The following is a 27,241-nucleotide window of genomic DNA, read 5'->3' on the forward strand; positions in this document are numbered from 1 at the left end:
TCATGTACCTACACAACAAGCAAACTTTAACTTGACACTTAATGCTTTGTGATAACTCTATTTACAGCCTTAGAGTACAGTTTAGTTATCACAATGTGACAGTCAGGTTAATGATTGCTACATCTGTAGCATGCTCAAATAGTGTTAATATTTTAAATCAGTCTGTCCCTATATCAGAGTTGACAACCATCCAGAAATTCCTGGACAGTCCGTAAAAATGGAGTATTTTTGTCCAGGGTTCATAAAAAAAAAAAAGAATGTATCCTTGATTTTTTTTTCTTTTTTTTCTTTTTTTCAGGCTGCTACTACTTCAGTAGGTCATTGCAAGTGCAATCGGCATTAAGTGAATGCTAGTAATAAACTCGTATCAGTATTTGACCCCAAAACACGTATCCCTTTCAATCTTTAGCATTCGTCGTGGTTTTTCAATGTTCCCGTAAAAAAAAAAATTGGTTGTCTGTGATTTTTGGATAAGTTGTCCAGAAAAAAAGAAAAATTCTGCTTGGCTTGCCTTCTTTGTATATATCTCTATCTCTCTAGGTCTGTATTTGTCTTGATCACTGTATCTATGTTCCTCCCGCTCGCTCTCCGTATCTCTGTTTGTCTTTTCCCATGAAAAGCACAAAAGTGACTGCATCCTTTAAAAAAAAACAAAAAACAATTCTATTAAACTTTTTAAAATCTATATTTCTATTTTGTAAAGTTCTATTTTGGTTTGTTTCTTAGGCTGGTGTCCTTTAGAGTTGTGTGTTTTTTATTTTTCACTGTTTTCAATGCTGCTGTTTTTGCCGGAAAAATAACGCCGTATCCAGATGTTCGCCGTAGATCAGTAGTAAAATATAGAAAAAGCCCTACAAACATTGCAGTTTTACTTTAGTGGTGCTTTTCTCACATTTGGTGTGATTTTTGTGTTCTTTCAAAATCATAGCATTCTCTAGGTGTTATGTTTTTTTTTCAGGTGTTTTCCCATTGGCTTTTCTATGGGGTGTTTTTTGCCATTTTTTTTTCTACGTGCCACCTGTACAAATGCAAGCTTGATAAACTAAACAAGAAAAAAAAAACTCAGATGAAGGCATTGTGCCAAAAAGAGCTTTGGGTGGACACCATCCTTTATTATAGGTTGGTAGTATTTCCATGGACCTGTTAGCACTTTTTGATTATGTGATGTATTTTAATAGCCTATACTGGGGTGTTTATTCTGCTTTGTGGCTTTTTTTTGCTGTGGACTTATTTTTTTATTATATATATAATATATATATATATATATATAATTACCTATAAATACATATTTTTTATATTTATTACAAATACTAGAAAAAGCCAATGACTGAAGAAAGCCTTTGGACTCTTTCACATGGGTGAAGGCAGCTTTGGTCTGTGAAAAATCTAAATACATTCAATACATCTGTGTGTGCATTTAGTATGTGCATATTCTACATACGTGTTGCATCTGTGTTCACTGCAGTTGTTATGGGTGCAAAGAAAAAAAAATGCGAGAGGGTCCAAGTTATTTCACTTTTCTCACAACCCAGTGAAAATGGGGTGTGCAAAAAACATAATGAATATGCATGCTAATGTCTATTTACTGTGGGATTTTTTTTTTTTTTTGTTTTTTTTTTGTTTTTCTCTTGGTTTATACACCCATAGACTTTAAAAGGTGATTTTAGTCCGTGAATCTAGGCAAAACTAGGACATTCTGGGATATATATTTTTTTTAATACGCAGAAAATTGGTCTGTGTGAAAGAAAAAAAAAAAGCACCTCTAAATATACCAATTCAATTCAATGGGTTTGTATTCTGTCTATATTGAGTCAATAGAAAATACGGACTGGATACAGACAGAAAATCCGCCCGTGTGAGTTGACCCTCAATCTTAATTTCTAGAACCTCTTTAGCATGATTATATATATGGATACTACAGTAGTCTGCTTTATAGTATGTAAATGTAACTCGGTGAAGATGTAGTGAGCTTATATGTAAAACACAGGTAATAAACCAGCCCGAGAATAATCACCCAGAAGGCGTACCTAATATCTAGATTGAATTATCTGTAAGGTGTAGTTTCTATATTTCTTGCATAGTAAATAGAAGAGTAATAGTAAAAGTGTAGATCTTGATGAAGGTCTAGTAAGTTGTGTGTATGGCATCCCGGGACTTGTAGTTCTCAGCACAAGGCAAAGTTTCTACCTACTATGTAGCACCATTATATTACTCCTACAGTAGGAGTGTGATTTGCAGTCATTCGTGAAGTATCAGCCCTTTTGTCAGCTGAAGAAAGAAATTGCCATTTGTCCGCACACCATCATCAAACCCTTTTATGGGAATGTAAACCTATTAGTCACCTGATACCAGCATACATAGACATATCTGTATACTGTATGTAATTACAGCTCTGCTCTGCCTATATGGACCTATAAACTGTGTATGCACTCGCTTGTAAAAGTGCCTGACTTTTTGCCTTAGTTTAATTACAACATTGAGACTTTGTGCGTGCGAGAATCTACGATTATGCCATATGACCAGTCAAAGTAGTCTCAACTAGTAAATATAGCTCTGTGTATAGCCTCTATCTCTGTTTCTCTGTCTCTCCTGTCTGTCTGTCTCTCCTATCTCTGACTACCTGCCTCTCCTACCCCGTCTGTCTGCCTGCCTCTCCTACCCCGTCTGTCTGCCTGCCTCTCCTATCTCTGTCTGTCTGTCTGCCTCCCCTTTCTGTCTGTCTGTCTGCCTCCCCTATCTGTCTGCCTCTCCTATCTGTCTGTCTGTCTGCCTCTCCTATCTGGCTGCCTGCCTCTCCTGTCTGTCTGTCTGTCTGTCTGCCTCTCTTATCTCTGTCTGTCTGCCTGCCTCTCTTATCTCTGTCTGTCTGCCTGCCTCTCTTATCTCTGTCTGTCTGCCTGCCTCTCTTATCTCTGTCTGTCTGTCTGCCTCTCTTATCTCTGTCTGTCTGTCTGCCTCTCTTATCTCTGTCTGTCTGCCTGCCTCTCTTATCTCTGTCTGTCTGCCTGTCTCTTTTATCTCTGTCTGTCTGCCTGTCTCTCTTATCTCTGTCTGTCTGCCTGTCTCTCTTATCTCTGTCTGTCTGCCTGCCTCTCTTATCTCTGTCTGTCTGCCTGCCTCTCTTATCTCTGTCTGTCTGCCTGCCTCTCTTATCTCTGTCTGTCTGCCTGCCTCTCTTATCTCTGTCTGTCTGCCTGCCTCTCTTATCTCTGTCTGTCTGCCTGTCTCTTTTATCTCTGTCTGTCTGCCTGTCTCTCTTATCTCTGTCTGTCTGCCTGTCTCTCTTATCTCTGTCTGTCTGCCTGTCTCTCTTATCTCTGTCTGTCTGCCTGCCTCTCTTATCTCTGTCTGTCTGCCTGCCTCTCTTATCTCTGTCTGTCTGCCTGCCTCTCTTATCTCTGTCTGTCTGCCTGCCTCTCTTATCTCTGCCTGCCTGCCTCTCTTATCTCTGCCTGCCTGCCTGCCTCTCTTATCTCTGCCTGCCTGCCTGCCTCTCTTATCCCTATTCCATATATAACATAGTTTTCAATCTAGTGTAGAAATGGCTACCAAAGAATTTAATGATTTAACCCATTATTGTTAGTTACAATGAAATTACTTTAATCCAACATCCAGTATAGCAAATCTGATAATCCAGTTTTGAGCTCCTAAACTATAAAGGTATCATAAAAATATCCTTTATTACTGCATGGTATAAAAAACATGCAAACAAACAGGAAAATCGCAAAACCAAGGAGTTGAAATTCGTAAATTCACACCCAAGCAGCAGTGTAAAATTGCATCAGGATATACAACGGGATACCCAAGCAAGTCAGGAGTCCTTTTCTAAGAGGTGGGGTGTTACTAGTACAGGCTTATGTTGCTTGGTGAATGTCTGCGGACCCCTTCTGAGGCAGTGTATCGGCTGACGTCTCGCTATGAGATTTTTTTTTTTTTAACAAGTTGCCGTGTTTTTCACGTATTTTGGTATGTCTGATTCATATAAATAACACGCAGCTATGAAATTTTGTTTTCCTTTTCCGCTGCTCAAAAAAATCATAAGAAACGTAGCATGGAGTAAAATTGGGTGAATACTGTGTTTCCCAGAAAATGGGTCCTACCCTGATAGTAAGACCTATCTGGTTTTTGGGGTAGGCTTAAAATATAAGGCCTCTCCCGAAAATAGGACCTATCTCGGTGCCCCACTTAAAAAAAACAACAAAAAACCTCACATGGTCCGCAGCGGTGGTGTCCCAGCGGTGTCCCAACGGTGTCAGCAGCGGCGGTGTCGTCCTCCGTCTCACAGCTGCCTTCTGCTGGCGGCGGGACTTTAAATACCCTGCCTCCAGCAAAGCAAGTGCTGTGATTGGCAAATCGAGCGCCGGCAGCCAATCACAGCCAGCACCCGATGAGCCATTCACAGCCTTTCAGTAAATGACATCACTGAATGGCTGTGATTGGCTCATCGAGCGCTGGATTAGCCAATCACAGCGCTTGCTTTGCTGGAGGCGGGGTATTCAAAGCCCCGTCGCCAGCAGAAGGCATCTGTAAGACCAGGAGGCCGCCGTGCCGCCGCTGCCGCCAGACACCATTGGGAGGAATCTGGATGCCGCAGACCAGGTAAGTAAAAGGCCTCCCCTGAAAATAAGACCCTGTGTTCTTTTGGCAGGGGGGGAATAAAACAGTGTCTTATTTTTGGGGAAACACAGTAGGAAGGGTGAGGCAAGGGGGACGTGCCAGTTTTTGTCAAAAGTTAATACTCAGTGCTGTGTGGGCAAACGGGTGACTGGTTCGTCCATCATGACAACGCAGATGCCCACACAGCGCTGAGTGTTAAGCAATTTTTGACAAAAACATCATGACACCCTTGCCTCACCCTCCGCATTTACCTGATCTCATTTTGTGAAGAAACAATTTTACGATTGTTTTGAGCAAATTTCATGGCTGCATGTTGTTCGTATGAATCAGCCATCCCAAAATAGGCGAAAAACTGAACAACTTGTTGAAAAGAAAAACACTAGAGCTGATTGCAACTTTCTCCAACAGCAGCTCTTATATCACCTCTGACGAGTTCCGAGGACATTCAGCTAGAAACAGAAGCCTCTACTAGTAATGTCCCGCCCACAAGAAGAATATCCCCGTTTCTTTTGAGTAGTCCCTCGTACAATTACAAATATCTCATTGTTGGGCATGTCTAACCAACAATCATCATCATTACATACCCATTATACACGTGTGCGGAAATCCAGTTGCGCATTTCGCGATACTTCATGCCCTGATGAAGTAATGCGAAACGCGCGTTGGGCTTTATGAACACTTGTTGTATAATGGGTTTGTAAGAATGATGATTGTTGCACATGTCTGATAATGAGATATTTGTAATTGTATCGCCTTATGTGATTTTACACGGCTTGTTGGATATGCATTTATGGATTTCAACTAATCCACTAAATGTATGTTTTGGTTTTTTTTATATGTCTTTTCAGATCATGTAATAAATAAAGTATATTTTTCTATGATGGCATTATACACCTTTTTTATCTGATAGCTACTCCAAAAAGGGCAATCTACTTATTAATGGGGGGACAATATACATTCTAGGTAACGTACCTGGCCCAATTTACTAATTATCCTGCATTATTTTTATATGTGTTTAAACTATAAAGTTGCCTTCACATGGGCCAAATATTCCACAGGACGCCGCAGAATATTCTTTCGTCAGAATCCATACCAAGATCCGCAGGTATAAATGCGAATTTTCCAGCAAAGTTGCCTGCAGAATTCTGCCATTTTGAATTCCGCGTAGTGGAGTATTCTACATCGACCTTTGGAATATCCCCCCCCCCGTGTGAAAGTACTCTAATATGGCGCTCCTCAGAAACAGAAGCCTGAGCAAAGATGAACTTTTATTTACATTAAAAATAAGGTTCTAGTAGTAGATTATGTAAATTCAACCTGAAATCATGTGTTCGCATCGGCTGAAAACCCCTGGACAGGCAATGTTTCATATGCACATCGCATGAAACATTGCCCGTTCACTGGAGCTGGTGCGCTTGAAGAAACGCAGCTGCTCCAGGAGGAGAGATAAGAAGCCTCACAGGGCTTCAGGATTTCCCCAAAGCAGGGAGAGTTAGCAGAGCTATGCAGGGGTTCCCCATAGCACGGGGAGATGGAGCGGGATGAAGGGTTACTCCCCTATTGCTCCGCTCTCAGTTCCTTGCTATGGAGAAATCCCCCATAGGTCCGCTAAATCTCCCTGCTAAGGGGAATTCCCAAGGGATATCACCATAGTGGAGAGTGATTGTGCAGGGCTATAGGGAATCTCACAGAGAATCCCAATAGCAAACTACAGGGGAGCCAGTCTAGAGGGCAATCTGTCTAGCCTCACTCCCAGGCTCTTGGAGGAAGTCCTGTAACCCCACCCTTCTGTCTACACACAATAGAGAAATCCCTTGTAGAGAGAGTTAGGGAGAGCCCTCTACTGTCCCCCCCCCCCCCCCCCCCCCCCGCTGCTGGGGAATTACCCAGCAGGGGGGCAGGAGGAATACCCTGCTGCTTACACCGTGAGATTGAAAAGGTGCTTCTGGCCAGAAGTACCTTTTAAATGTCCTGCTGTAAGTAGCGGTGAATCTATTCCAAGTGCAGGAGTTTCCAATAACTCCTTCTTCCATAAGAGTCAATGGAAACTCCTGACTGTCGCGCACAGAAGATGTACATATTCTATAATTCCGCGCATATGACGCTTCTATAGGAACCTATTGGTTCTTTTAGAAATGTTCATTTTGTGCACCCAAAAAGCACACTCGTCTGAGGCCTAAAGCTGTTAAATATATCTTAGGAAAGATGTCCACCTCCATAGGCATGTAGAGACAATAGAATAAAAAGTTCTACACTCAGAAAAATAAAAACAATTAGAAAACTGGAAAATTTTTCACTATCCGGTTTTAATTCATACAAAAACTGTTGGTGTTACAGTCCCTTTACTGTCTTACATAGAGGCCGGTGCAAAAACGCCAGATAGGAATGCACAGACCTACAGCTTGCTGCAGCGGCAGAAAATGCCACATACAAAAAAAGAAATTGACTGTTGGAAACCACAGAATTTTCTTTTTAAAACCCCTCTAATATTTGCATATTGACTTCCAGCTAACGTCTTACCTTGGCATTTTTGTCAAAAAGCAAACAAAAAAAATGCATCAAGAAAGCACCTAGAAAACCAAAAATGGCTGCTTACTGAAAAATATTCTGTGAAACCATTCTTATATAATTCTTTTGCATATAGCAATTTCATTAACAATTTGTGCCACAGGTAAACTCTCTAAGCTCCACAGTTGTATAGACAAAGCCTTTGGTATACTACAGTGAGACATAGTGACCAGCGATGATTTGCTTTCTGTTGCATTCATGGTTTTTCTCTGGGCTTCCATTAGCCTTTCTGAAGTCAATGATATCACAACCCTAACAGGCCCCGTTAAGATCAATGGAGTCCATTGTGATTTGAAAATGGATCCATCACAAGGGTGCTTTTAATACCCAATGAGTCCAGTGCATTGGTATTAAATCGGTGCTCCCGTAGATGATTATTGGGGCAGCACAGAATGATATTGTGGGTTGTATATGGCCCTGGGCTGCACCCCTATTTATCGGCGGTTTTGCCAAGTTATAAAGTTATTCCCTATCTACAGGCAGGGGCGTAAGTAAAGGCTCAGGGGCCCTGATGCAAAAGGTGAGCTGGGCCCCCCCTCTATCTGTATCCGTACCCGTACCCATACCTAAACCATGCTGCACAGAGACCTAACTTGAAGCTTCTGGGCCACAATGCAAAACCTGTAACAGGGCCCCCAACTATAATGCTTTATTCATAGTACTGGGCTCCCTATATGGAGAAGAGAGGCCTTATGGGCCCCCTAAGATTCCTGGGCCCGGGTGCAACCGCATCCCCTGCACCCTCTATAGTTACGCCCTTGTCTACAGGTTAGAGGATAACTTTATGTTTGATGGAGGTTCCAACCGTTGAGTTCCCCAATTTGCTTGAGTTGATTGCAGGATGCTGATGTGTGCCGCCACTCCATGTAAATAAAAGTTGATGTTAGTATGAGTCTTACAAGTGTCCTTAAATGAGTGGAGTAACGGTACCTGTACCTCTTATCTGCCAATCTGGACCCTCTTCTTCATCCCATGCAGCCATAGATCTCTCATTGTCTTTACATGCAACACTTCTGCAGTAAACACAACAACAGTCTGTTATATACAACTTCCAGCATGCATAGAGCTTGTTTACCGGCCAGTACTGTAGCTCCGCCCCAACTTACAGGTCCTACAATTTACCAGCACCACCCTACCTCTCCCTGAGAGTGCCAGGGAAAGCTGCTGAAGCCGACAGACAGACAGGACTGTCCAGCACTCTGACTTGCACATGAGCAATATAGCACAGTGCTTCCTCTTCTGTCCTCCCATCCTGCACTGCTCACAGGAAGTTGAAGGGAAGAACTAGCAAATGCGGACAAGATGTCAGAGGAAGTTGAGAAATTTTTCAGGCAGAGGGTCACGTGACATAAATAGAAAATGAACAAAATTGCTAGGCCAGGTAGACTAAGCCTACTACAAAATGACTTATTGTGAGGAGGTACATTAGATTTTAAAATGTTAGTCTGAGACCAGAATACCCCTTTAAGAAGACTCCAGAATTGAAAATGGCACATGGTAGGTAGGGGAAGTTGCTATGGGTTTTGAACTGGGTCCTTGGATCTTCCAGTCACATTTCAGACAGTCTGCAATAGTATAAATATTAATTTTTATTGCACAGTAGAACATTACAATAATCTGAAACCGTAACCCTCCAGCCGCTACCAGACTTCAGCCACATTGCAGATTCTTACATAATTCATTCTAATTGATCCGTAAATCAAGCATTTTGATTGAATTTTCACACAAAGTTTCATAAAGATGCAGCAAATATGTGATTAGGTTTGGGAAGAATAATTCATGTATTGCTGCCATTTGCATTTATTGAGCTGGATCCAAATGCAATTAGAAAGTTACATTCTGCCAAACCTAAGAAGAAATCGTCTAAATAAAGGCTAAAATGTGAAGAGAACAAGTAAAGATTGAACAGAAACGTGAAGTCGTAAGAAGCAGAAAATCATTGGGCCAAGTTCTCCACGGTGCGCGGCTGCCAAGGTTTGGCTATTTTTCCAGGGACACTCGGTGCTCCTGGGTACAAGCATCTGTTTACTTTATACACCCTCCAATATCATATCGACATCTTTTCTGTCAACATTTCCGAGCGCTTGCCAAAAACATCTTGCTGCTGGGCCAGCGCATTTGTACACATTTCCTGAATGTCTCTGTAGACCTATAGGTACTACACCTTACAAGGACTTCATAATCCCCCAAGCCTACCATGACGAGAATGATTAATCTGGTTCTGCTAGACGGATATGGAATACAAGAGGACATAATAAAATTCTCCTTTGCTACAAGGTGGTCACAGAGAAGTTTCCCGGCACCATACTATTATGAAAGCCACCTTTAAAGGTACATATGTAGCAAAGTTTAACTTGATAACTTAATAACTTTCTGCAACAAGTTATCTTAAGCCATTAAGAAGCTATTGTACCGTGACGTCAATCGAAGCCGTCTGACCTGAGGCTGGTCACAAATTCCATGTCGTCGCCTAGCGATGGTGCAGGAAAAGAACTTGAAGAAAAAAAATTGTATTGCGCATATGCGACCGTGAGCTGCCGGGTACATCCACAGTATAGATTCCCTGGCGACAAAGCAGGTATACTCCACATGCGGAATCCGACTCTGCAGTGTGCAGGATGCCTAGAGTCAAGTTAAATTTTGCCACATCTGTATATCTCGAACCGTCCATCACCTAACATGTGTCGTCTATAATAGTGGAATGCTGCACAGGTATGCAAGAGACGCTTCAGGGTCTCGGTGCAACTGTTGCCCCTGTGTCCCCTATAATTACTGTATGCCCCTGGTCCTTACTATGTTTTATATGATCGGCCCTACTTTTGATTGGCCTGTGTGCAGTAGAAATACATAGCTGGCTACAGCTTTTCATGGCTAATTGTTGAGGATTTATGAGCTGAACCTGTGCTGATCAGCAGATCGAGAGTGTTGGCATCCTGCGGGATTGTACTGAGTTTGGAGACTCTCTGGGTTATGTTAGCTTTCGGCCAGTTTAGGATGCCAGCAAATGTCCATGAGACCAAGACCAACCTTGATTAACCTAAATGAATAGAACCCTGGGAGATCTGCGTTTTAACATCCGTAATTCTGATATGAATCTGTGGCCATATTACGTCCGTCTAAATTGAAGCTAATGTAGATTTATTTTTTTTGTTGTAACTGGCTTCAAACTTCTCCTTCAATTCTTCAATTCCGGCTGTTCTGCAGCCGACTATCGAACGCCAGATTTAACAATTTGGAGCCCTTTTTCTAATAATAAGAGTATTAAGAGGAAAAGTTTTTGGTAATAAACTTTTATAACCCCTGACTGTAATTGTGGGTAATTTACAAGTGAGGTCAGATTTGTATAAAGCTTTAACTATAATCTGTTGTGTGATCGAATACATTGATTGGCATGTTTGGCAAGAGGATGAGTACTCCGTTCAGCATCAATGGGGAAATTACACAGTTTAAATTGCCTTTTACAACATTGCTTTATGTGGTGGTGGAAAAAAATACCTTTCAGTTTAAACCAAGTTGAGGAGTTTTAACCTTCGTAGAAAACTATTCTGTGCACTACGTTTATATTGTATTTGGCCTCACGGAAATCTCAGAATAATTTTTATTTCTAAGGACCACTTTTTTTTATTTTTAGTCTATGGTGTATTATTAGCACTTTATAATATATTTATTTTGATTTGCAACAATAACATTTTTATACAAACATACATATATAATTTTTTTTCCCTTATTTTTGTCTGTTTTATATATATTTAAGGCCTTCTTTACACTTCTTTTTTTGTAGTTTTTTTTCTTTTACAACATGTAACAAAAGTCAATTTTTAAATTTGTAGATTTTTTTTTTAATTTTAGTTTACACATTTTTTTTACATGTTTTTTTTTTCCCCCTGGTTGTTTTATATTGTCTAAAGAAGCCTATGCAAAAATGCCAGAAAAATGTCAACAGTATAGCCTGCTGCAATTGACAGAAAACACTGCACTGACCCAAAAAATGCACACAAAAAATCCATAAAAATCACGCTGCTGGTAGTGTGCTTTATATTAACCTTTTGTCCAACAACAAACATCTAGCGGTACAGTTTTTTTTTTTTTTTGGCACATTGCCCTGAAAAAGAAAATTTAAAACAAGGTGTTTCCAAAAAAAACACTGTAAGGATAGGTTCACACATAGCTTAAATTTTCAAAGCAAAATCCGCAGCATTTCTGCATCAAAAACAGAGTCAAAATCTGCACCATTGTTGCATCCTTAGGGCGCCTACCCACGGGCGTTGCCAATTTTCGTGCGTGAAAAACGCAGCGTTTTCCACTGCGTTTTTCGTTAATTTCCATTGACATTCATGGGTGCATTAAGAGAAAAATAAGGAGACATATGCAACTGACAGTTCCTATATTAAAAATTGCAACGGACCGGAAAAAAAAACCCCAATGGACAAGAACACATTCCATCCTAATTGCTCTTCAGAAAAAACGCAAAACGCAATTTAACATCGCAGGAAAAAAAAACGCCAGTGGGTAGGCGCCCTTAGACTCAAAATCAGTTGCCTATCCATTAGAGATGAGCGAGCGTATTTGGTAAGGACAGATATTCGAGCAAGTATCGTCCCTACCGAGTACCTGCCTGCTCGCCCGCAAAGATTTGGGTGCCGTGGAGCGGCGGGGGGAGCGGGGGAGAACGGGAGGGAGATCTTTCTGTCTCTCTCTCCTGCTCATTCCCGCAACACAGCGCTCACCCACGCCGGCACCCGAATCTTTGCGGGCGAGCAGGCAGGTATTCAGTAAGGATGATACTCGCTCGAATATGTCCTTACCGAGTACGCTCGCTCATCTCTAGTATCCATCGCTTATTTTAGTCTGCTGCTCCTCTTACTTCGCAATCAGCAGCCCCTCGCTGCAGTGTGAGGAGCAGAACTAACTGAGGTGTCCATCCTCCTCTGGCTACTGTTAGCAAATACTGGGGCCGCAGCACTTAGTAGTGGTCGCTGGGTGAGGGATTCTCTGCTGCAGTGAGAGGGTTGGCCAAAATCCTCTGTGGATTCGCACCTGATTAACAAAAATAATGGACATTATAAGCAGAAACGTGAAATAGAAGCAATGCAGTATTTTTTTTTCCTTTTATTTGATTGGACGGCGAAACTTGACTGAGATTGTGAAGTTGAGGTGTTAAAATTCAGGTCTTAGCGCTCTCACATAAGTGTACTTTACTGCACGTAATACGCAGGACCAATTTTTACATGACTTTAAATTCTGCCTTTCACACACAGTGTGCGAAATGTGTGTGCGAAAAAGAACTATCCTGGCCCGTATCATGCGTGCAAACACACCAAGATAATGTATGCGGGTTGTCGGCACACAGCAAGTACACAACGCACTGCGTTCTTCTGCATGCTCCCGTGTGAGAGACCTATACGCAGTGCGGTGCCTAAAAAAAAGCTTGTGTAAGGGCGCCCTTATTAGTGTAAACGTGTGGCGTTGTGGGGAATGTTGTAACTCATCTATGTTACTATTTCGTTTTGTAGTAATCACATGGGTAGTGGAAAGTCTTGCTAAATTTTGTAATTTGGCCTCATGCATCTGCAATGCTAACTGATTAGTCTCCGTGTAAATATGACTGCTGTGTCGGATTTTATCTTTTTTTTTTTTTCTTTCCCATTTTTCTCCCTTTTTTTTGTCTTTTTTTTGTCTTTTTTAATCTTTAGATATTGGTGTGTGTGTAACTGGAAAGCAATGAACAACCATATATATAAGCTCATTCACACAGACATTAGTCGCATTAATAGTGCATATTTACATGACCAGAAATCGCTTAGGACTGTGTATTTCACCCACAAAAAATTACGCAGAAGTTGCCATGTGTTGGGCAAATATGCAATGACTACACCGCACCCATTTCCTGGCCCATTCTTTTCAATGGCCTATGGAAATGAGTAATATGCACCAAAATATTGTCCAATAACATTGCATGAAAAAGACACCTATGTGAACGAACCCATTGTAATCAATGGGTTATTTTCACTGCAAACGTGTGCAAAAACCTTTCCATGTAGCATGCTGCGTAATTACACTTAGCCCTTTAATCAATATTCACAGGCAGTCTGCCAACGCTCACTCTCTAGATGTTCTCATATGTACCAACGAAGCATTCCCGTAGGTGGTTGTTGGGCTTATGGGCGGGTGAGACTTGGCTCACGTTGGTCTTACTAGGATAGATGAAGACCGTAGCAGCACACTGCGAAAACAATCAGTATAGAAATGGACTGGTAGAGATTCCGAAATCCATAGTGTCAAGTCTTTCACCAAATTGCCATTGCAGATTGAACCATTTACAATGTATAAACTGGATTGTGTGATCACTCCACATGTGACACCAGCAGATTTTGCAGCAGATTCGCCAAGCATTTGTTGTAGAGAAGTCCACCCTAAATCTTCGGCTTGGTCTTTGTGACTGTGGCAAACAAGAAAGGATTGGAACTGACCAAAGGGGTCACACTAACCTTTTCTTTATGGCAGGGGGACAGGATTGAATATGCACCTTGCCCTTGTGGCCTGGGAAAAGTCAATGCGTGACCCCGGGTCAGATGCCAACTCCATTTACTGATTTATGCTAAAAGCGCAACAAAAAACAGCGTGTCTGAATAAAGGCTCAGCTTATCTGTGTGTAGCGAGTTAAAACTTTGCCATAAGCATTTGATGGGATTGTAGGGACTGAATATATGATGTCATTCAGTAAGAAAAAAATCAAAAGTTTGAATACAGTCACTTAAATAGCATTTTACTATCTTCTTAAGTTTATGTGTTTGGGGTAATGTTCTTGTTGAAAACTTTGAATTTGAGACTTTTCTTTTTTCTTGAGTGGTAATGTATCGTTCTTTCTCATGTAGCACTGACACTGTACTCAGCTCTTTACAAAATGAGATACGTCGGTTAAGCAAAGGAAAGCTTCGTCACAAGGGTGAGTACCATGGACCTACATCGCCTATAATAGGAAATATTGTGTCTCTTGAACAAAAAAGAAGGGGAGGGGGGAAATCTAGCCTTTTGCATCCTCATACAAGTCAGAGGTGAACATACAATATGTATGTGCCCGCCAAAAAATTCAAAACCAGTAAAATGCACCCCCTCCTCCCCCTAACAGGTCAGCAAGGGGGGAATTGGCCCCATTCCTCCTCCCCCATCAACCCCCAATAAAAGAATTATATTGTACCAATACCATATACAGCAGGGGGTATATATAGTTTTCAACTCCTGAATCCCTTTTCAAAGAAAGCCTAGCCTTTTGCGTTCCCCTACAAGTCAGAGGTGAATATATGTATGGACCCATCCCAGAAATAAAATGCACCCAAACAAGTCAGTTGGTAGATAATTGGCCTGTTCCTCCTTCTCCTCCATCATGTATATGTATGTGTGTGTATGTATATATATGTATGTATATGTATGTATGTACTCTATATCCCCATACAATACAGCAGGGAGTGTATATAGTTTTCAACTCCCCTCCTTCCTTAAAAAAATCGAGTCATTTTTGCATATCCATACAAATCATGGGTGAATGAATATATATATTCATATATATATGTGTGTGTGTGTGTGTATGTGTATATATATATATATATGTGTATGTGTATATATATATATATGTGTGTGTGTGTGTGTATATATATATATATATATATATATATATATATATATATATATATATATATATATATATATATATATATATATATGTATATATGTATATATGTGTGTGTGTATATTAATTAGCCTTTTTATTGCCCATCACCCCCCTCCTCCCCACAAAAAGAAAGTCTTTGCTCTAATATAACACAGCAAGGTGTATATGTAGTTTTGAACCCCATTCCCCCTTTAAAAAAAATTACATAGCCATAGATAAAATGCAAGTATAATACTCCTCTGCACCCCCAAGTCAGCAGGGGGGTGTATAGCTTTATTACTTCTGTATCTACCCCAAAATTAAAATATAAGTACCCCCAAGCAAGTCAGCAGGAGGATATATAGCCTCAATCCTTCTGCCTACTCCCTCACTCCTCCCACCCAAAAAAAATCTATGTCCCTCTAAGGCCGCTTTCGCACGGTTGAGAAAATTGTGTAAGATTTGTGACACACAAAACTCACACAAATATAAACCCCGTTCTTCTTCTGAATGGGGTCATACAAATGCGTGTTTTTTTTTTTGTTTGTTTGTTTCTTTTTCTCCAGCATTGTGGTGCGGGAAAAAATCACGACATGTCATATATCTTTGGGCGTTCCCTTCCATCACCCATTCTTTTCAATAGCATCGCACGGCGTGTGAGGGGCACGCGAGTGCGATGCAAGGTTTCCCATTGAAAAGAATAGGAAACCCATTCCGCGGTCCTCTGCCGCTGCTTTTAGTGATGTGAAGCGTTTTTGACACAAGAATGCCAGTGGCACCAGTGTAAACTTAGCCTGCGGCTGTATTTACGCGGCGAGTGTCTAAGGAAATCGGACGTATTTTGCGCTCGTTAAGCTATGATATTCAGGCTTGTGTGATGGGATTCCACTTTAAAAAGTACGATTCATCTCGCTGTACATTATTCACGCACATGAAAAACATTGCATGTTATTTCAATAGCTGATATGGGAAAAATCGTCTGATGCCCACGTGTTAAACAATTTTTGCGCACTCCCATGGGAAAGAATGGGATTTCCCAAAAATAGAACATATAGCGATTTATTTTTATTTTTTTTTATTTTTTATTTTTTTTTAAATCTTACACAATTGGGGCAAACAAAAAAAAATCACTAATATAAATTACCCCATTGAAAACAATAGTCTATCACAATGTACGATCGCAACAGACCTTGCACGTTATTACTACCCGTTTGGATACAATATATGTAGTTTTCAAACTATCCACCTCCCATCTTTGGGGAAAAAAATGTAATCTAGCCCTCGGCATCTCCATATGAGACAGCGGGGAGTATACAGTATGTCGTTTTTAACTTTCCACCCCCCTTCCCTTTTAAAAAAGTGTAATCTAGTTCTCTACATCCCAATACAAGGCAGCAGGGAGTATATATAGTTTCCAAGAAAAGGAAAAGTTTTCTATATGGCCGGCTCTGCAGGAATATAAAGAAATACGCAAAGATATTAAAATTCCATTTGTCATCCTTAGTAAAATATGATGCAAAGACATTTATCCAGAAATCACAATGGATTATTTCAGACAGTTTCCAATTACAATTTTCCTGTGTATTCCCTGGTTAAATCCATAATCCTTCTGCGCCTCAAAAGTCAGGATAGTCTGATGTAAGGATTTCCTTTTTTTTTTTTTCTCGGAGAAGGGGGAAAAAAAGCAAAAGAAAACAACTCCCACCCCCTTCCCCCGCCCACCCCCTTTCCTTTCCTATGGCTGTCGTGCCTGCATTGGTAATCTGCCTTAAGTCTGTTTATATGCTTACATGTGAAATTCATATCAGCTTGTTTGTTTAATGTCAAGGCAACTGGTATAATAATTGCTCTTCCGTATACAAGAACGTCATTCTGCATGTTACATAAATGTAATTTGGCTTTGATGCTGCGCTGCTCATGCATATACTTTATGGCTGTCACAATCCAGTTTTTTTGTCGGGAGGTGAACCTATGCAAAGTCATCATCATGACTAATTATTCAGGAATCTTTTCCGACGAGTGTGTGCGTATTTTGCTAAGAAGTAGGTTGGGACGGGAATCACACAGTAACTTGGGTTTCTCTTATACTTGTATTTCATTTATTTATGGTATGAGGCTAGGGCTATATGGCAACAGGAAGATCGCAGGGCCGCACTGCAATGTCATATCTAATGACTGTTGTGACATAACGCAACTGCGATGCAACATCTGCGGATAATGTGGAATTTGATCGCATGCGACCTTTAAACCATAGACATCAATGCAAGTGGTATGAGACTGTAACTTGTGTGTTTAACAGCCAAATTACAGCTCTCAACCAATCACGCAACAACCCAATTTTTTGGGGGGGGGGTTTCATAACTTTTCCGAGACTTTTCCATGTTCCTAGCTAGTCATGAGTGAACTTTTGAAAAGTTTGGTTCATCAAGTTTGCCAAGCTTTTGCAAAAAGTTTGGTTTGGTCTGAGCACATTGAGGAAAGGTCACGGATTCTGCGTCATTGCTAGGTGATGACGTGGAAAAAAATCTGTACTGCACATGTCTGATGAAGACCTGTGCAAACCATCCGCAGTACAGAGAAGCTGGGGAATGACAGGTACGCAGAGTTACCGACCGTGATCAGAGCCGAATTCCGTTGCGGGAGTCTGTATACGGAATCTGACCCACCCGTTTGCATGCGGCCTTATCCAGCTGTCCCCCCTTTTTTTCCCTTTCCTTCCCACCCTTAGGGTCCTGCATTTTTAGGACATTTGATCTTTCTATCAGAATTGGAGATCTGTATTTGTCTTATATGAAGAATTGTATATCTAAAGGGGTTGTCCTCAAGATTAGTGATCAATAGTAAATTGTCAGAGGTCCTCCACCCAGGACTTCCAGTAATTAGCTATTTGTCATGCTGATGCCATCATGCACAGAGCTGATGTGTGCAGAAAGAGGACAGCTCTGTTCCCACCGCAGTGGCAAAGATTGGTATTACAAGCAAAGTTCCCATTGATGTAAATGAGTACTTTGCCTCTAATATCAAGTTTGACCACGACAGTGGGAAAGGAGCTGTCTCCTTCCTGTGCACAAGAAGAGCATCAATCCAGAAAATAGCTGAATGACTGGGATCCCAGGATGGTGAACCCCTGACCATAAAGTAACAATGAAGTATCCTGACGACTGGCCATTAATAGTCTAAAGCTGTACAACCACTTTAATAAACTACAACTGATCGCTAAGAACCCCCAAAGGTGGGACTTCCTGTGATCAGCTTATCATCAGAAGATCCTTCATACAAAGATTATCTAAAGTTGACAATCCTTTAAACATTGGTATGGAAAAAAATTCAATTGCACCACTTTTGATAGAAATAGAATGCAGTTGGGTATGTGTACACAATGAAAACATGAGGACATTGTAAAAGCCCTATGATCCCGACTAAATCTTTAGCTCTAGGACCAACCTGAGAAGTGTCAGTTGACCTCAATTAAAGGAAGTTTTCTAAGACTATAATCAATAAAGTTTATTGAAGAAGGCACATAATTTATATTGTATGTCCAGATTCAACCCATATTGAGGAATATTTATGGTGGGTAATGGTGCTTGGAGTTCATGACCTGTGGAGCACATGTCAACAGCACACTTGAGCTTTTAGTGTGAACCTGTGATTAATGCAGCCTGGTGATGCCTGCTAGTTGCAGATTCTCTTTCAGCAAGAGTAGCATGTTGTGATATAATTTAAGAATTGTGTCTAAGGCCATATACAGCATTTGGATATCACCAGCCCAATGTTCCACCACTTCCCTGCCCAAAATAGAGCATAGGTAGTCATTTTGTGACTTATTATGTGAGTTCAAAAGTCTACTATACTATGATGGGTAAAGAAAAACACACGTTGTTATGTGTTATAGCTAGTGCAAGTCCGGAGGGAGGGGGAACACAAAAGAAAAAAGTAATTCACCACCCCATTGAGCCCTACACTGTTTTAGGGTAACGCATAGCAAAAATGCTGCAAAATTTACACATGCAAAATCGTCAAAATCTGTACCTGTACATGACCATCAGCGCTATGCTCACTGGAGTCAGCCGGGTACCAAGTGAAGGGGTGACAAAGCAATGACTTCAGAGGTGAGGGGAATGCTGTATCTTCTGAAATTGGCTGCGGATACACCGCTGGTTTTGAATCTGTTTTTGGATGCAGAATTTCGACAGCCTTTCCTCCACATCTAAACGTTCCCTTAGACACTTTTGGACACCTTTTTCTACTTTTTGCTGTCTGACAAAGGAGTGTTCCTTTGTACAAAGTGGGCGTCTTATAAATTGCTTCAAAATTTCTGTTTAAGTGCGGCAAATTGTATCAAAATTTGGGCACAATTTTTAGTAAAGATTAAGCTGTGTAAAAGGTGGTTTAAATGTAGACTAGCCTTAAAATTGGACAGATTTATCATTCAGCAGGACTTTTGGGATTAAGCTGGTGCATTTTAAGACTGTTTAGTCTAAATTCACACTGATATCGGATTATGTCAACAGCGGGGCTCACTATATTCACCGACCTGCATATTTATGGAGTGTGGCAGGAAACTGGAGTACCCAGAGGAAACCCACCAAAGCTCAGTAAGATCATGCAAACCCCATGCTGATGTTGTCCTAGGTGGGATTTGAACCCAGGTTTCCAGTGCTGCAAAGCAACAGTGCTGACCACTCAGCCAACATGCTGCCCTATACAATTTATTATACACTGGTATGGTAAAATGTTAGCTTCAGCGGTCACATGCTTTTCATGGCAGGATCACCCATAAAGCTAACAATTAGCTGAACAGTCACATGTACAATGAACGGCACATGACCGCTGAAGCCAGTGATTGGCTTGGTAGTCATGTGTACATTGAAAGACATACAGTGTATGATCATTGAAGCTTCTTCTAGAACCGGAGCTGTATTCTTTAAACACTAGAGCTCTTGCGTTGGTTCAGGGGGAAGGGGAGAGTAGGGGATGTCTAAATCATGGGCGTAACTATAGAGGATGCAAGGGATGCGGTTGCACCCGGGCCCAGGAGCCTTAGGGGGCCCATAAGGCCTAACTTCTCCATATAGTAAGCCTAGTAGTATGAGTAAAGCATTATAGTTGGGGGCCCTGTTACAGCTTTTGCATTGGGGCCCAGGAGCTTCAAGTTACGCCTCTGGTCTAAATATTACAATATATATAATTATATACACTTAATGGTGGCCCTCCCCATTCATCAACTTTCTTTTTAATCTCGGAAATCCTTTTTAATTACCTGATTCTTAAGAAAGATGTTCAAGCCATGAAAAAAATGTATTGCTAAATACTAACCATAGCCCTGGAGGAAACATTGATTTTAACTTTTCCCTACATGGTGTCTTCTCTTGTGCTCATTGCTACCTATGCTAAATAATGTACTTTCCAAGAAGAGTGGGCGAAGGGTAGCGACAACTGCTCTGTGCATGATTCTGCTAGGAAAAGTGGTTTGTCCGTTTTCAAGCGCAATCAAGTGTTCTATCTCTTCCAAGTCTATGCACTCGAATACTTCTTCCTTTTGGAGGAAGAATACTGACCTGACAATGCTGTAGCATGTTCATATCTCAGTGGAATTCCACTTTAATACACAACGTGAATCTAGTTTATGGTGTAGTAATCAGCAGGAGCAGAGTTGGGCCATAGGAGAATTACAAGCCATAATTTACATGTTTCCACGCTCAGTTCATAAAACCAAATTAGGAACATTTCCTTAATTTGAAGAAGTTGACTATCTCCTAGCAGAGACGTGTAAACTGCCGCTATTAATTTCTGATATATTGTGAGCAACTTCATGCAACATTACTTCCCTCTGGCTCTGGTTTGATTTAACTCTGTATTCCTGATTCTCCTCTATGGATATAAGGGCAATCCTCTTGAAAATGGGTTAAATTCTGGTGATAATGGAAGAAAACGAAACATCTGGAAGCCATTTCCTATTTGTCTGTTCCCTTCAGTTCAGGGGTCTTGAACTCCAGTCCTTAAGGGCTATAAACTGTCCAGGATATAAGGCTATCCCTTCTTGACAGTGTGCGTCAATCACAATGAATGAACCTCTTACTGGCCCACCTGTGAAAATATCCTTAAAGGGCCGGTTTACGGGTTTAATTTATTTCCCTGAAATACACAAAACAAATTGGATTAGTTTCCGTGCCTTCATCTATAAATATGACTTAGTTCTGCCAAATAGTTATTGCCTTTTAGAAGCAAAATTAGACTTTTCCACAAATGGCAACAGTGACGCTTTTTTTTTTCTTTTGCAAAGAACGTAGATTTTTTTTTTTACTGTTTTTTTTTTATTTACAAAAAAGTTGACTTGAAAATTTTGCTCAATTGCAAACTTTTCTCTACTTTTCTGTGTTTATCCCTTTTCATACAGTCCTCAAGATCTATGAGAGATCTGTGCCACATCTCTATAAGGGAAATCTGTTAGCCAAATATGATGCTAATATTGCCAAAACGATGTAGATGCTATTAAACAAAGCTCAATCGTATCTTATGTTTTCCTGAAAAAGCCAAATATGCATATAGTACTATCAAAACTATGTAGTTCTTATTAAGAGAACTCAGTTGATTCTCTGAAAAAACAAGGATGAAGAACTGCACATGAGCAATACAGTGCAATACTTCCACACTTGTCCTCCCACCCTGCACTGCTCACTAACTGTCTCTGTACTCCCTCTTTGGTGCAGCAGGAATTCCTTAAAGTGCTGACGTCATCTCACTAAAAAGTTCACAGGGAGCATACTCAGTTCTGTTTGGAGCAGCCATCTTGGTACACCCTTTTGGGGAACACCTTTTATATTTTCCTGCACAGCATGTTGTATATAAATAAGCAACTACCCTGATGGGTAGTCTTGCAGTTCTCAGAGGTCCGGCCTGTCTTTGCTCAGTAATGCATAGCCCCTCCCCTTTCCTTATGATTGACATCTATAACTTGCTTGAACTTATAGACATTGAGGGGAGGGGTTGTGAATTACTGAGCGTAGATAACCTGGACTGCTATAAACTGCAAGACCACCCATTGGATGGATTTACATGCAGCATGCAACACTTGAAAACCTCTCAGTCCTTCATATCTGCTTTTTCAGGGAGCAAAATATGATCAAGCTTCTCTTAATAGCATCTACATAGTTTTGGCAGTGCTTTATGGGGCGTTGATGGACTTCCTTTAAAGCCCTGTTTTAGCAGAAATGTATATATCATAGATGACATGTAGAGTTGAGAGAGCATACTCGGTAAGGCGATTTACTTGTGAGAGCATCGCCTTTTTTGAGTAACTGCTGGCTCGTCCCTGAAGATTTCGGGGGGGGGGGGGGGGGGTTGCGGGGGTGAGCGGGGGGTTGCCGATCCCCTCTGCAACCCCTAAAAGAAAAAACCCTAAAATGGGTGTAAACACTGTCGAGCTGTGAAATCCCCAATATACTCCTATATAATCACCAAAGAGTGTGATACAGGGATTTTATACACCAGTGTTCAGGACAAGTGTTGAGTGAACCGAACCAGTCGTACTCTGTTTCGGGTAGAATTTTGCTGAAAGCTCCACTTGGATTGGTGTCAAACTGAACCTTTAGCAATGTTCGACCCAAAACAGGTTCTACTGGTTCGTTTTGTTCAACCCTACTCATTGCATTAGAAGTTAGAAGATTCAGTGACCGGTTTATGGAGTTTATCATCCATTAGGCTTTTAAAGTAGAGCTTTCTTATTTATTGCAGGTAGTTGTACATACTAGAAAACATCAGAACGCTCGTAAAGACAACTCCTTTTGCATATAAAGCCAACCTAGCAGTCACTTGATCGGCACTGGTTTGGCTTCAGGATGTTGCAACTACTCAGACATTTCCCTATAGTGGCTACTGCAGGACAAATGAATGACTGGCCCTAAGGACGTTCTTCTTTTTTTTTTTTTAATCCTCTCTCCTCTCTGGCTCATAGGAGGGTCCCAAGTAATGGCCCCTCTTTTTATGATATCCATGTCCTATCCTATAGTGACAACTTCGATTATGACCCAACATTAAAGCCTTTCAGTCTGTTAAGGCATTGTCACGCTCAATACCACACATACTGTTCTGTGAATATTTTAAAAATCTGTTTGCTGTAAGCGGCTCAGACAAAAAGAAGTAAAATATTTGTGCATACGACATATGTTGTTGGATTTTCAGCATATTCGCTAATCAGTTCAATTAGCCTTTTAGTTCTCTGCTTAGCTCTTACCGAGGCTCGGGAAAAGTCTTCCAAATGTGTTCTTCATTATTTAAATATGTAGCATCCCTAACTGTTTAAAATACGGCAGATAACCGTGTGATAATGATTAGAAAATCCATAAGATTGTGTACTAATGTCCATTAAAGTCAATCTATAAATAATATATCTAGTTTTTGCATTTAATTCTCAGTGTGATGAGTATCTTCTGATTGCCTTTAAACTTAACGAGCACTTCTCTTAAACTTCTACTTAATTATGTAAGATGGGGAAAAGCTTTTTAGTGATATATCCACTACAGTGATGTAAATGATGTTACTATAAGCAAACCTTAGTTAGTGTAGATGTATTTAGCTTAAAAAAAACAAGGTCAAAGGTTGTACGGAAGGGCGGGTGCTGCCAACACCCACATAAATTTAAAATACTATATAGTCAGCACTCGTCTGACGACAAGGTGTCTGGGTCACTACTGCCATATTAAAATAAATTGGCACTTCAAGGTTGTTGAGGAATCAGAGATAATATCAGTGCTCAATGCCAAAAAGTAGCACTATGGTATTAATGAGTATTACTTTGCCCTGAAATTTAGTCTACTGGTCTTAATAGGCATAGCACAGAATGGCTCTGTAGGACCTCAGATCCATTAGGATCTATTCTTCAACACTCAGAAAAGTATAAAGATCTATTCTGATGCCTTTAGGGGAAGTCATAAGTTGGATACCCCTTCCATGATGTCCATATGTAGTGAAAGGGTTTATGGATGGGGGGTGTCTTCATTAAACAGCGCCTTCAAGCAAATCCACAAAAGGTTTTCTGCAACCTAATTGCAAAGGAAGACCTCAAAGTTCTCGGAGTTGGAATATCCAGGTCAACTCGAATTCGAGAGGGATGATAGGTAAAGAACATTGGAAACTTAAGCATCAGCTTTTGTCTGGGATGAAGCGGCCTGAGGGCTAGTGGATGGGTAAATGTCTCATTGACATTTGGCACTGTTGAGAGATCTACCAATGTAGTATTTGCCTTTGCTAATAAGGAAAACTATATTCTGTAGCCTTCACTAATCTCAACGGAGACTCACACAAACGTGGTCATCTCTCAACTGATGATCATTCTCCTCCTCAGTGGTGGTTCCATGTGACAGATCCCACCAAGATATCTCATTGAAATGTCATAAAAACTGTATTTTTTTTTCAGGACCAACTCTGTACAGGAGTTGTCCCAACTAGATAATCCTGTTTCAGTTTTAACACCACATTGCATCTCGCTGTTCTAACTTCTCCACAATCAGCCATCACTACTGGAAAAAGCTGTATGCGGCAGATGCAGGGGAAATGCATTATTACACTCAGCGGGTCTCAGCTTTAGCACATGGAATGGGGTCTTGGGTGAACGCTGGACCTTGTTGACATCTAAATGGCCTAAGAGGGTGTACAGAAACAAGAGGTGTGAGAAAATATTTGGCATATGGCACAGGCTTCCAAATGAGAACGTTGGGACTAGAAGTGCAGGATCAAGTCTTTATTGAATAGTAAAAGTAATAAGCCAGCATAAAACGTGTTTTTAGAGGTGGAAAGGCCTTTTCATTGCACTCCAGACTGGCGCCAACACAACTGAACATAGTCTCTTCATGCCTTATTTAGTGCTATCACCTTTTTCCTAATAAGGATTAGCTACACTACCCAGGTAGCACAACTGCCCTTATGTCAGCCTGACTGAAGAAGAGGCTTTTCACCTTGAAACACGTTTTATGCTGGCTTATTACTTTTACTATTCAATAAAGAAGACTTTTTGTCACTTTGAAGGTTGCACCATGTGCCTAATATTTTCTCACACCTCTTCTCTCTATATGTTTCCACGTCTTCCACCAGTAGGGGCACACCTGGCTGGCAACACCTCCATTTAGCCCATTGATTCGATCCTACAACCTCACTATAGCCTTTCACCTTCAGGCACCACTATAGGGTTTCTCGACCCACTCTACAATAATAGAGCATACAGATAGGGACAACCCCCATACCTTCCACTCCCCTATACACAACTACTGTAGATATTTTTATACGATGAGTCCACACTTTAAATAACTGTGCTATGGAGGATAGTCTGTTCCACCTTCCACGGTTTGACCCAAGTAGTCTGAAGTAACACTTTCTGTCCTTCCCTGTATTCTCAGGACATTCTCTTTTAAATGCTCAACATCCGGACAGCTTTATGGCTTCTATACCTCTGTACTGCTTGTCAGTTCTGGCAAGCTTGTTTCATATTGCTGTTTATAACCGGGATTGTTCTCCTAATCCTTGTCTCAACCAATGTGTCTCGCAGATTGTCTGTCTTGAGCACTCCTCGTGGAATTCGAGTTTTGCTGAAAACATGCAGAAGTTGCTGCCGAAACTAATGAGCATTGAACTAACACAGCATTTATGCACAGTGTGTATGTGCCTAGTGATATTGCCATTACATTTTAAAGCTCCAGTTTGTTTTGTGACTTGATACAATAGGAATATTTTCTCCACAGTATCAGTGTCTATATTCGGCTGTAAAGGGTACTTGTAATAGTTTAGGATTTCATGCATTTTACAGAATGAGCTGGAGATCGTGAGAAAATGTCAATTTATTTCATTTTTTTTTCCCATTTGTATAATTTGTCATAAAGTTGTCTGCTGTTTTGAGATAGAAATGTGCAAAGATGTCTTTTTTTCCATATATTATCTATTGGTCACATTGGCAGGGAAATAGACTGAACTGAATGGAGAGATGTCTTTTTTCAGCCCAAAAAACCCTCTTGCAGGTCACAGTTAGGAAGAAAGCTCCTCCTTATGGGAGTTGAATATTCAACTTCCACTGATCAGTGCAATTATCTCAGAGAGAGTCTACAGTATGTACACAGCTAGCCTTGCTTCTCCAAAGAGCCATAAGGGCACAATGCTCAGCCAGGACCCTTAACATACATACTCCAACTATCAAAGGTTTTTTTCATTATTAGTAGAGATGAGCACACTTTTGAAAAGTTTGGTTCCACCAGTTTGCTAAACGTTTGCAAAGGTTTGGGTTGGTCCAAATTAGTTTGACCTGAAAGTTCACCAGATCCCCTGGTATGTAACACTAAGAGCTAAAAAAGTCCTGTAAAATACTCTAAGATGTTTTTTTAATCTCTTAACTGTGTTCTACCCCAGTGTTCCCGACTACTATTGTGTGAACCGAACCAGTAGAACCCGACCATGGGTAAAACTTTGCAGAAAGCTCGGTTCAGGTTTGTGCCAAACCAAAAGTTTAGCAAAGTTTGACCCAAAACACGAAATCACTTGTGTGAATACAGCCTTAGGCCTTAGTCAGACGGGCGTTTTTTGCCGCGATATGCGCATGCGTCCGGCAATTTTATAAAACCATTGCTTTGCAATGGTATCGGACACATGAGCGCTTTTTATGCGCTCGTCCGATAAATTATAGAACAGAAATCGCAGATCGCACCTATCTGCGATCTGCGATTCCTGTTCTCTTCTCTATATGCGCTCAATGGGGCCGGCGGCAGCAGCGCCGACCCCATTGAGAACATATAGAAGACAAATCCTTCTTCTCTGCCACAGCTGTAAGAGCTGTGGCAGAGAAGAACGATGTTTGCCCATTGAATTCAATGGAGCCGGCAATACAGCCGACTCCATTAAAAGCAATGGGCTGCCGGCGTGCGCGGGATGAATTGTCAGGAAGGACTTAAATATATAAGCCCTTCCCTGCAATTCATCCAGAAAAGTGTTAAAATAAAAAATATATATATACTCACCTGCTCCCGGCAGCCGGAGTTCAGCGCAGCCGGCCTGCAGTGGGTGTGAAGGGGGTGTGAGTCAGACCTGCCCCCTGATTGGCTCAGCGCTGAGCCAATCAGGGGGCAGGTCTGACTCACACCCCCTTCACACCCACTGCAGGCGCTGAGCCAATCAGGGGGCAGGTCTGACTCACACCCCCTTCACACCCACTGCAGGCCGGCCGCGCGGAACTCCGGCTGCCGGGAGCAGATAAGTATATATATATATTTTTTATTTTAACACTTTTCTGGATGAATTGCAGGGAAGGGCTTATATATTTAAGCCCTTCCCGACAATTCATCCCACACTCGCCCGCAGCGCATTGCTTTCAATGGAGCGGGCTGTATTGCCGGCTCCATTGAATGCAATGTGCTGGACAGCTCCGGCCCG

General features: G+C 41.1%; 1 protein-coding gene across 5 annotated transcripts in view; it reads left to right on the plus strand.

The window, feature by feature from the left end:
• Nucleotides 1-27,241, plus strand: part of TRPS1 (transcriptional repressor GATA binding 1) — a 274,106-nt gene that overhangs the window by 14,800 nt on the left and 232,065 nt on the right. For 2 of the 5 annotated variants that reach the window (XM_066578529.1, XM_066578527.1), the window contains exon 2: nt 14,061-14,131. The exons of the other annotated variants lie outside the window; for them this stretch is intronic. The gene's annotated coding sequence lies outside the window, so the exon portion shown is untranslated. The remainder of the gene's footprint in view (nt 1-14,060; nt 14,132-27,241) is intronic. 5 annotated transcript variants of the gene reach the window in all.

The sequence above is a fragment of the Eleutherodactylus coqui genome, chromosome 9 (assembly GCF_035609145.1).
Source record: "Eleutherodactylus coqui strain aEleCoq1 chromosome 9, aEleCoq1.hap1, whole genome shotgun sequence".
Classification (NCBI taxonomy): Eukaryota; Metazoa; Chordata; class Amphibia; order Anura; family Eleutherodactylidae; genus Eleutherodactylus; species Eleutherodactylus coqui.